This window comes from Rhinoderma darwinii, chromosome 11, assembly GCF_050947455.1.
Source record: "Rhinoderma darwinii isolate aRhiDar2 chromosome 11, aRhiDar2.hap1, whole genome shotgun sequence".
In the NCBI taxonomy this organism is placed as follows: domain Eukaryota; kingdom Metazoa; phylum Chordata; class Amphibia; order Anura; family Rhinodermatidae; genus Rhinoderma; species Rhinoderma darwinii.
In genome coordinates this window covers 53,470,851-53,482,268 of record NC_134697.1, presented here as the reverse complement: position 1 = coordinate 53,482,268, position 11,418 = coordinate 53,470,851, and the positions used below count along the sequence as shown (strand labels likewise).

The 11,418-nt window shown below is 40.2% G+C and overlaps 1 long non-coding RNA gene across 1 annotated transcript; it reads left to right on the top strand.

Annotated features, from left to right (window-relative positions):
* The first annotated feature begins 278 nt into the window (after nt 1–278).
* LOC142664047 (uncharacterized) lies at nt 279–6,817 on the top strand. The gene is made up of 3 exons (XR_012851180.1): nt 279–410; nt 3,175–3,233; nt 6,493–6,817. It is a non-coding gene; the product is annotated as an uncharacterized LOC142664047 (long non-coding RNA).
* Nucleotides 6,818–11,418: the final 4,601 nt, after the last annotated feature.

Here is an 11,418-nt window from a genome sequence, read left to right as displayed (position 1 = left end):
AATTGATATGATTTTCAGAATTTTGTAAACTGTTAAATATTGTTACTCCTTTTTCCTGTTATTGAGGTTTAGAGGTCTCTGTTGCAATCAGAATTTTTTGTTTCAATTTTGTAAATTTTCTAGGAAGTTCAATGAGAACACAAAATTGCACAGGGCAGTAATAACCCTACATCTTCTGCTTTCTTTCTAATGTTCCTTCATGATTTCCTTTTTGGACACTATATTCCTTAACCACTTGTATCATTGAATGCCTTCAGTCTACAGGACATTTATTGTATTTATTTTCATCACTAACCACTTCTGGATTTACCAGTGTAAGGGTTTAATGGAATAACTAGAAAATATCTACAGTTACAAAGAAGAAACTGCAGGAGAAAGATCAAAGCATTACAATCTGGTCGCAAAAAAACGTAAGTTTAATAGAAAATTGTTTTAATATAAAATAGCTAGAAATGAAAAGTAATGTTACTAAATGATTGTGTTACTTTATGTGTATATAGTAAATGTAACTGCCGGAAACTTGCCACTTTAAGGGTATGTTCACACGGCGGGGGTCCATAACGGCTGAAATTACGGGGATGTTTCAGCCTGAAAACATCCCCGTAATTTCAGCCGTACCGGCATGTGCAGGCGCTTGAACGCCGCGTCAATTACGGCCGTAATTAGCGCTGCTATTCATTGGAGTCAATGAATAGCGGCTCCAATTACGGCCAAAGAAGTGACAGGTCACTTCTTCTACGCGGGCGTCTATTTACGCGCCGTCATTTGACAGCGGCGCGTAAATATACGCCTCGTGTGAACAGACAAACGTCTGCCCATTGCTTTCAATGGGCAGATGTTTGTCAGCGCTATTGAGGCGCTATTTTCGGGCGTAATTCGGGGCAAAAACGCCCGATTTACGTCCGTAAATAGGCCGTGTGAACATACCCTAACAAATCCCGACAAGTTCCTCTACCGATTCCTCTAGGGAATCAGTAGTTTTAATTAAAAATTTTGTGGTATTATTAACTGATGATTTGCAAGATACTTTACCTCAAATTTAATTACCTGAAATGAATTGTCTCATTTTACATTGTTTTAGCCTTTAATCATTTCTAAACTATGTATACATTTTTGTGATTTTTCTTTTCTTACGTTCTGGAAACCATTTCCTCTTTTTTTTCCACTAATGTTATTTTTTATGTACAAATAACTTTTACAAATTATGCTTTTTACTATCCTTTAAAGCACATTTACATGTGCGTTTTTTTAACCTGACGTTTTTCAATGTATGTAGGATTAAATAAATAATATAAATCTCAATGTAAACTCAGCTATTTTATAAAATGTCATTAATTTCAAACAAATTGATATTAACAGAATTCATTTAGGGGTCCATTGCTTTACAAGATTCGTGTTAAAAGGTCCATAGATGTCCTGAATTTTACTGTTTTTAAATATAGAAATTCTCCAACATTTTGTAGGATTTAAGCCACTGTATAGTACAGTATGGCAGGTGGTGTTTTGTCCCATTCAATATTAAAGCAGAAAAAGCCTATTTATATGACTAATGAATGGAAAGGAATGTGTTAATTGCTAGTTTTATGGTTTTGACAAAGTACCAGTAATGTTATGACTTTTTTGGTGCCACAAGTGTACAATAGTATAAAGATCTGTAAAGTACCGCAGAACCACATTCAGGGAGTCCGATAGACACACAAAAGTGTTAGACTATTGAAGAGGAATTTTATATTTTGTTAAAATGTTTCTATTAAAAAAATATACTTGTCTGGCAAAAAACTAGCCCACATACGGCTACATGGATGGAAAAATGTAAACGTTAGGGCTCTTGCAATGCAGCGATATAAAAACTATTTTTTTCTATGCAATCTGCTATTATTGTGCATAAGTAGTAAAAAATTATCGCCCTTCTCTGTAATTGTACTGATCCATAGGTAACATGTTAATTATTCCGAATGGTATTCCGTATGGTGTTGCTGTTTAAAATGCAAACAACAAATGGCAGAATTGCTCGTTTTTGTCAACTCTCATAGCTACAGCAATGAAAAAATAAAAAAGTTATGGCTCCCGGTATGCGACAACTTAAAAAAAAAATACCTGTGGCCCCAACGGCAAAATAGGCTTAGTCCGTAAAAGGTTAAAGATTGTTCCCAGAACTGCTTCAATTGAGAACAAGTACCACGGTTGCGTTCCATGAATGGGGCAGTTTTTTCTTGCTGCATTATTCCCTATTTAACTCATTAGAGAAAGACTTCCAATATCAGGGCTAGTGCAGCATGCATAGTATCAATAGGATTTTTCTAATGTCCAATTCTGCACAATGTTTCATCTATGCACCGCTGTAATAAATCAATAATACTGCATTAAACATGTGAGCCCTGATATTGAGACTCTGGACTCTAAGGCTGGGTTCACACGAGCATGTTACGTTCGTAATGGACGGAACGTATTTTGGCCGCAAGTCCCGGACCGAACACACTGCAGGTAGCCGGGCTCCTAGCATCATAGTTATGTACGACGCTAGGAGTCCCTGCCTCTCCATGGAACTACTGTCCTGTACTGAAAACATGATTACAGAACGGGACAGTTGTCCGGCAGCGAGGCAGGGACTCCTAGCATCGTATATAACTATGATGCTAGGAGCCCGGCTCCCTGGAGTGTGTTCGGTCCGGGACTTGCGGCCAAAATACGTTCCGTCCATTACGAACGTAACATGCTTGTGTGAACCCAGCCTCAAACTCAGTGTTTCTGCTCATGAAGTTAAGATAACTTTCGGCCAAAATGCTCCTTCAGACTACAGCTATTCCTCTCGACCCCCACATACACATACACACTCCCCTCGGTTGAGCATGCATGTATTCAATGGTGATAGGGGAATAAACTGCTGCCAGGCACCTCTGGGTATGTTAAAATCCAAAATTCTCCATACTTCTTTCCCTTATACACATCAGATTGTACAGCCAAAAATCGCCAGACTATCGTCTTATGTGTATGGGCGTGTTAAGTTCTAGCGCTTGCTAAACTCTATGTTTTAGTTTTCTGATTGTGTTGTTTTGGTTTTTTTAAATACATACTTGGGGAGCTTGACCACAGGCATCTATTTTCTTCTTGATTTTCTTCTATAGCTGACTGTTTTCTTCTGTTTTAACTTTTTTTTGTGCCGGATTACATCAGATAATCAAAGTCCGACATGAATGAAGATGTATGTGATTGTTGTGAACAAAGCAAATTGGGTATGTATAAAGCTATATGTGTACATATTGATCACATTGTTCTTTCCTACTAAAAATGTACCTTGCATTTAAAGAAAACAAAAAACATGGCTGCCCATTAGCAGCTGTCAGCGATGTCATGGTTTAGCTGCTACTGTATTACTCCATTAAATATGTCACATGGCCACCATGTAATACCGGAACGCCTGGCTGGCCACATATTTGGCAATCAGTTGATTGCCACGTCAGCTCTGTTCTTAAAGGGGATGTCTCTGATTAGACAACTTCTTTAATATTCTGTAGTCAAAAAAATCTGATTTGTTCTTAAAGGGGATGTCTCTGATGAGACAACCCCTTTAATATTCTGGAGTCAAAAGATCAGATAAAGGCAATTATTGCAAGCAATTACGTTAGACAGTATCATCAACAAGGAAATAATTATTTAATACCAATCAAAGCAGTGCCTTAAACTTATCTTTAATAAAAAATCTTTACAAAAAATCTTTCATGTTTTTATTTGCATGATTTGTATCACAACTTTTATCTTATGGTATGCTTAGACTTAACTCATGCATGCTAAGAAAAAACACTTTTCTGCAGACAATTAACTTTATCTGACCTGTTGTCTTCAGAAAATATTAACATACAAGGCCTGCTTAAAGTTAAATTTACACGTAGCAATAATTTCATTTGCTTGCCTAATAAACTTGCTGTACCACCGTTTGTTCTTCCTGTGGGGGGCACCAGTGATCCCTTCTGTTGTGATGCGATACTTTGTTCTGCCTGCGGGTGGGGGGCACCAGTGATCCCTTCTGTTGTGATGCGATACTTTGTTCTGCCTGTGGGTGGGAGGGGGGCACAGGTGATCCCTTCTATAGTGATTCGATGCTTTTTTCTGACTGTGTGGGGGGGGGGCACCGGTGATCCCTTTTGTTGTGATGCGATGCTTTGCTCTGCCTGCGGGTGGGGGGCACCGGTGATCCCTTCTGTTGTTTTGCGATGCTTTGTTCTGCCTGCGGGTGGGGGGGGGGCAGCGGTGATCCCTTCCATTGTGATTTGATGCTTTTTTTCTGACTGCGGGTGTGGGGGGCACCGGTGATCCCTTCTATTGTGATGTGATGCTTTGTTCTGCCTGCGTCTGGGGGCACCAGTGATGTCTTCTGTTGTGGTGCTTTATTCTTCCTGTGGGGGTAGAAGTGATACCTTCTATTTGGAAGCAGTTATATCAGTTCTGACCATATCTTTCCATGCTTAAGTTAGGTTGTTTTTGACAATATGTTTGCTATAGCCTTTGGAGTTGCACCTGACTGACTAATCTTGACTGATAATGATGTTAGAAAGCAAAAAAAGACCATTATTGCTTTGGGCAATGACTTGGTCCATTATAGTTATTCTACCTCCGTTCCACCTAAGCTACCCAGAAGATCAATTGCTGGATAACCAAAACAGACTTAAAGGGAATGTGTTGCCAGAAAAACATGTTTTTTTTAAAAAAATTAAACATTTAGTGTGTGGGTGATTAAACATTGTTCAAATTTTTTTTATTTTTTTCGCGAGTCAGGAAATATTATACATTTTTTCTAATTTATAATACTACCCATTTTTGGTCACTAGATGGAGCTAGTTCCCAAAATTGCAGCATTGCAACATTGGGTTAAAAGCCCTCGCTCTAGTGAGCTCTCAGCATCCCCCCCTCCTTTATCCTGGCTAGTGCCGGGATAAACGAGGGGTTTGAAAGGTTTAACCTCCTACACTGTGTGTCGCCATTTTTTGAGGTAACCCACAGTGTAGTAGGTTTACATACAGTAGTAAACACACACAAACACTAACATACATTGAAATCTCTTACCTGCTCCTGCCGCCGCGGCTCCCTCCGGCCCGTCCGCTCCGTTTGCTGCCGCTGTTCCATGTGCACAAGTCCGGAAGCCGCGACCGGAAGTAGTAATATTACTGTCCGGCCGCGACTTCCGTTCCACAGGAAAATGGCGCCGGACGGCGCCAATTTCGAATAGGACTGTGTGGGAGCGGCGCATGCGCAGCTCCCACACAGACGCCGTACACGGCAGTCAATGGGACGGGAGCCGTTCGCAGTCCCTATGGGACTGGGGCTGCCGTATTCCATGTCTGTGTGTGTCGTTAATCGACACACACAGAAATGGAACAAAAAATGGCAGCCCCATAGGGAAGAAAAAGTGTAAAAATAAGAAACAGTAAAACACAAACACACAAATGAATATAAACGTTTTTATTAAAGCACTAACATCTTTAACATATAAAAAAATTATTTGTGATGACACTGTTCCTTTAAAGACATTTTAGATATTTATGCCATAAACATATCAGAGATGCGGGTCCCGGTTCTGGGACCAGCACCTGTATTGAGATTGGGGGTCACCAGCGCTGCTCGTCTGTTTCCGTAACTCTCATAGAACATAATGGGGAGAGCTGCACGCATGTGTGGCCACTTTTCCACATTGTCACCGCCTGGAATCGGTGGCAAGCGGTCGCCTCACCAAGCGAAACGGAGCTAGGGGGACCCACGTTCTTGATATAGATGCGGGTCCTTGTGCTTTGACCAGCATTTATCAGTTATTATATGGCATATCCACATATCTGAGTCTGGAATAACTCTTTAAGTTCTGGGGTCAGCAGAATACCAAGACCTATAACAAAGTCACTGGAGAAGGGAGTCCTATAGGTGAAATGTGCAGTCCAGTTTAGCGGGGTTTTCTGGGTCTTAAAGATTGATGGTCTATCTTTTCAAACCTGTCTGTCTCCACCGATTAAACATTGATGGACTAACTTAATTTCTGTATTTGTGTATAGAAAGACCCTTGTCAATCAAAGTAAGGTGGGGGAAGTCAGAGGGGAGCCATCCAGAAGACACTTCTCCCTGAGCCTGGCATGTAACGCTGGTCAGGACTTAATGTTGAGGTTATGTTTTTTCCAAACCATGACAACACTTTTGAGTTAGAAAGTTTGTTGTATCCTGGGACCTGTCATTAGGCTATACTGCCCAGAGTTAGGAGAGCATAATCTTGGTGACAGTTTCTCTTTAGCAAATACTTTGTCACTGCTGTCATATGAAGACATGAAACACCATGATTTTATAAGTATATTGCTGAATATTTCATGACTCCAAAATATAAATCACATAAAAACCTAAACATTTTAATGATTACATTGGGAATTGTTTATGTTGTTAGAATTACTGTTATTACTCTTATGTCACTATATTCTTCTCATGTTCTCACATAACAATCCAAATTCCTTTTAACAGGTGACTTGACTTTCCATCTGTTATACTGCTATGATGTCTACATCGTATCACCTCCTTGCCCGCAAAGTTCCAGACAGAAAGCAATAGATATTTTTCTAAGTGAGAGCATTGTGAAGCCTCTTGAACAGAAAGAATTTAATTGCTACTATGGATCCAGAAACATGACTGGAGGTCAAAATATTATTCAGGCTATGAGTCACCCTATTACCATAATCCCAACCACCATTGTACCAGTATTCAAAGATAAGAAGTTCTCAAGCCTACGAAATTTACTCCTGAGACCAGATTATTTGGAACGAATTGTGTTTCTGTTATTTGATACCTCAGAAATTTATCCTGATGTAGTATCAAGGAACAGCTATTCATTGTCTGTTCATGATGCTTATCTAGTACCGAAACTGATCCAAACAATTGAAAAAAATAGGAGAGAGATTACACTACTTCAAAGGAAAGAGAAGTATGAAAAGGGGCCATATCCTGGTGAGTATAAATTATGGAAATATTCTGGAAGTGTGGGTAGGAATCCCCATAAGGTTACAAGAGCAATTAAAAATATAAGCTCGAGTAGAAAATAAGTAAACATTGAACGAAGATATTCTGGTTGTAATATATCAATCTACGGGATACAGATAAACAGTAGAAGGCAGTCTTCTTGGCTTGAGAGGAATCAACGCCAGGTTAGGCACACTAGTTTTTCCCTGTTCATATTAGCTTTAAGTATACAATGTTGACTGACATAACTGATATTTTTTATGCATTCATTTCTTTAATTCTGTTGCTTAGGCTTCGTTCACATCTGCGTCACGGCTCCGTTCCGACGTTCCGTCTGAGCTTTCTGTCGGAACAAAGCCCAGAGTGACACAAACGGTGTGGAAATGGAAACCTATGGTTTCCGTTTGTGTCAGTCACTGCTCCGTTCCGACAGAGAGCTCCGACGGAACATCGGAACGGAGCCCTGATGCAGATGTGAACATAGCCTTATATACACCAAAATATTCTGAAGCGCCATTCAGAGATCATCATCAGTCACTGCCCCCCATTGGGCTCACAATTTAATTTTCGTATTTTAGACAAACAATTTGGCCAATTTCATAGGAAGCCAATAAACCAATCAGAATGCTTTTGGCGTGTGGGAGCAAACCCACAGAAATATGGGAAAAAACTCTATGCAGATGTTGGAATGAAACTTAAGACCTTTGTCTCAAAGGCAACAGTACAAAACACTGAGCCACCGCGCTCCATGGTTATCTGTCCTAAATGGGGTTGCCCCAAAACAATATTTTTTTTATTATATATATCCTTTCACGCTCTGCCAATTGTAACAGGTCATAAATGTAATATAAGGGTTGAAACCCTTTATATTGATTTCCTGATGGGAGAGGATTAGCAAAATCTGAAATGCATGGTGACAATACTGAAAATGCAACCAAGAAAAATAAGTGAGACATGCTCTCTGTTCTCGCCACCTCCAATCTTCTACATGCCCACAGATTAGATGTACCCAAGCTTTAGGCCCCATGCACACGACCGTGTTTTTGCGTCCGCAATTCCCCCGCAAATCCACGGGAGAATTGCGGACCCATTCATTTCTATGGGCCCATACACACTATCCGTGTTTTCACGGGTCTCCGCATGTCCGCAAATCCGTGCCGCAGAAACTCAGGACATGTCTTATTACGGGCCGCAAATTTGATGCGGACATGCCAATAGAAGTCAATGGGCCCGTGGAAATTGCGGATACACCTCCGTGTGTCATCCGCAGTTTTGCGGATTTGCGGAAGTGTTGCTAGGCGACGACCGGGAATGAGTTCTGTCGTCATCCTGTTTTACCTAGGCTTTTTTTTTTTCATCCGCATTTTGCGGATTACATACGGATGAACTGCGGATTACATACGGATGAACTGCGGATGACATTTCACGGAACACGGTCCTGGAATTTGCGGACCAGAAAAACACTACGGTCGTGTGCATGAGGCCTTAGTTTGAGTAGAATTACCTTATAATCATATAATGGGCTACATGGTGCAACTGCTGGGTGCACAGGAGATGTTAACAAAAATGTATGGTGCACATAAAACCTATAATCCAGATAAAGTGTGTAGGGTATAATGAAGATAGACAGGGAAATAAATCCACGCAACAAACCGGATTCAAAGTATTATACCTCACTTTCTATAAAGTATAAAGCAGACTATTAATAATAATATTAATAAATTATAAACTATAAAACATTTATAATAACATTTTTGGTTTATCATGTTCTGATTCAGCTTCTTCAGTAACCTCCATTCCATCAGAAACCAGAGAGAGTGAGTATGTTGTTACAATTTTACAATAATGTTATTAAAGTGATGCAAATAAAGAGTTTTGGGAATATAAACATGGCTGCTTTCTTCTCAAAACAGCGCCATTCTTATCCATGGGCTGTATTTGGTATTACAGCTCAGTCGTATTTAAAGCGTACCACCAATTATGAACTTAAAAATATCTTAAAATATGCACCCCAGTGTGTAAATTCAAGATTCTAATCTAGAATTAAAAAGTTAGGGCTATATGCTGTTTGCAAGCTTCATTCACTTGCGGGTTGCACTTTTATTTCAGTATATGCAGGTGACTTGAATCTTTGCAACCAATTACTTTCTCCATGGGTAGAGAGGTAGCTAGATGTATAGATAAGGAATAAGAGAAATATAGCAAAAATAACGTGAATATTTTAGGCTAAATTCACACCTGCGTTGTATAATCCGTTACTCTGATTCGTTTTTAGATCAGAATAACGGATAAAAACTTATCTGTTAAAAATCCCATTGAAATCAATGGGATTTTTAATTGCATCCAATGGCATCCGTTCGCGTTTAATATGTCAGTCATCCGTTTGTTTTTTTGAAGATACAGTACAGGACTTTTCTCTATGTTCAAAACAACGGATAGCTAACAGATGGGTTATTTTTATCATTGGTGTCAATGTAAAACAGATACAAACGGATTGTAATCCGTTTGTATCCTTTTCCATCAGTTAAAAGAAGCCCTTTTTTTGCTCTGCACATTTGCAGACCGCATTTTGCATATAAAAAATAAATAAAAATACCTTAATGTATCATCCGAAAGGATGCATCTCCTTAAAGAGTCTCTGTCACCAGATTTTGTAACCCCTATCTCCTATTGCAGCAGATCGGCGCTGCAATGTAGATAAGAGTAACGTTTTTTTTATTTTTTAAAAACGAGAATTTTTGGCCAAGTTATGACCATTTTTATATTTATGTAAATGAGGCTTTCTAAAGTACAACTGGGCGTGTTTAAAGTTAAAGTACAACTGGGCGTGTATTATGTATGTACATCTGGGCGTTTTTTCTTCTTTTACTAGCTGGGCGTTGGGAATGGGAGTGTATGATGCTGACGAATCAGCATCATCCACTTCTCTTCACAACGCCCAGCTTCTGGCAGTGCACAGACACACAGCGTGTTCTCGAGAGATCACGCTGTGACGTCACTCACTTCCTGCCCCAGGTCCTGCATCTTGTCGGACGAGCGAGGACACATCGGCACCAGAGGCTACAGTTGATTCTGCAGCAGCATCGGCGTTTGCAGGTAAGTAGCTACATCGACTTACCTGCAAACGCCGATGCTGCTGCAGAATCAACGGTAGCCTCTGGTGCCGATGTGTCCTTGCTCGTCCGACACGATGCAGGACCTGGGGCAGGAAGTGAGTGACGTCACAGCGTGATCTCTCGAGAACACGCTGTGTGTCTGTGCACTGCCAGAAGCTGGGCGTTGTGAAGAGAAGTGGATGATGCTGATTCGTCAGCATCATACACTCCCATTCCCAACGCCCAGCTAGTAAAAGAAGTAAAAACGCCCAGATGTAACAAACACAATACATGCCCAGTTGTACTTTAACTTTAAACACGCACAGTTGTACTTTAGAAAGCCTAATTTACATAAATATAAAAATGGTCATAACTTGGCCAAAAATGCTCGTTTTTAAAAAAAAAAACGTTACTCTTATCTACATTGCAGCGCCGATCTGCTGCAATAGGAGATAGGGGTTGCTAAATCTGGTGACAGAGCCTCTTTAAGTACAACTGGGCGTGTTTAAAGTTATGTCCAAGTGGGCGTGTATTGTGTGTGTACATCTGGGCGTTTTTACTTGTTTTACTAGCTGGGCGTTGTGAATGGAAGTGTATGATGCTGACGAATCAGCATCATCCACTTCTCTTCACAACGCCCAGCTTCTGGCAGTTCACAGACAAACAGCGTGTCCTCGCTCATCCGACGTGATGAAGTTCCTGTGGGAGGAAGTGAGTGACGTCACAGCGTGATCTCGCGAGGACACGCTGTGTGTCTGTGCACTGCCAGAAGCTGGGCGTTGTGAAGAGAAGTGGATGATGCTGATTCGTCAGCATCATACACTTCCATTCACAACGCCCAGCTAGTAAAACAAGTAAAAACGCCCAGATGTACATACACAATACACGCCCACTTGGACATAACTTTAAACACGCCCAGTTGTACTTAAGAAAGGCTCATTTGCATAAATATAAAAATGGTCATAACTTGGCCAAAAATGCTCGTTTTTTGAAAAAAACAAACGTTACTGTTATCTACATTGCAGCGCCGATCTGCTGCAATAGGAGATAGGGGTTTGAAAATCTGGTGACAGAAAAGGGGGGAAGGTGCAATACCAGAAACAGGCCATGGACAAGACTAGTGCTGTTTCTGAAAAAACATAGCCCTGTTTTTTTAAAATATTTTCTTGTGTTTATTCGATTTTGTTACATATTTTTCTCCCAAAATGCTTAATCAGTTTGGTCCATATTGAACAAGGACTATTTTGGTACAGTGTAGTTTAAATATATTGTATTATTTCTTAAATGACTTCATGGTGGATCTCTGAAAAACAATTGAGAAAGGATAGTAGTGCAATAT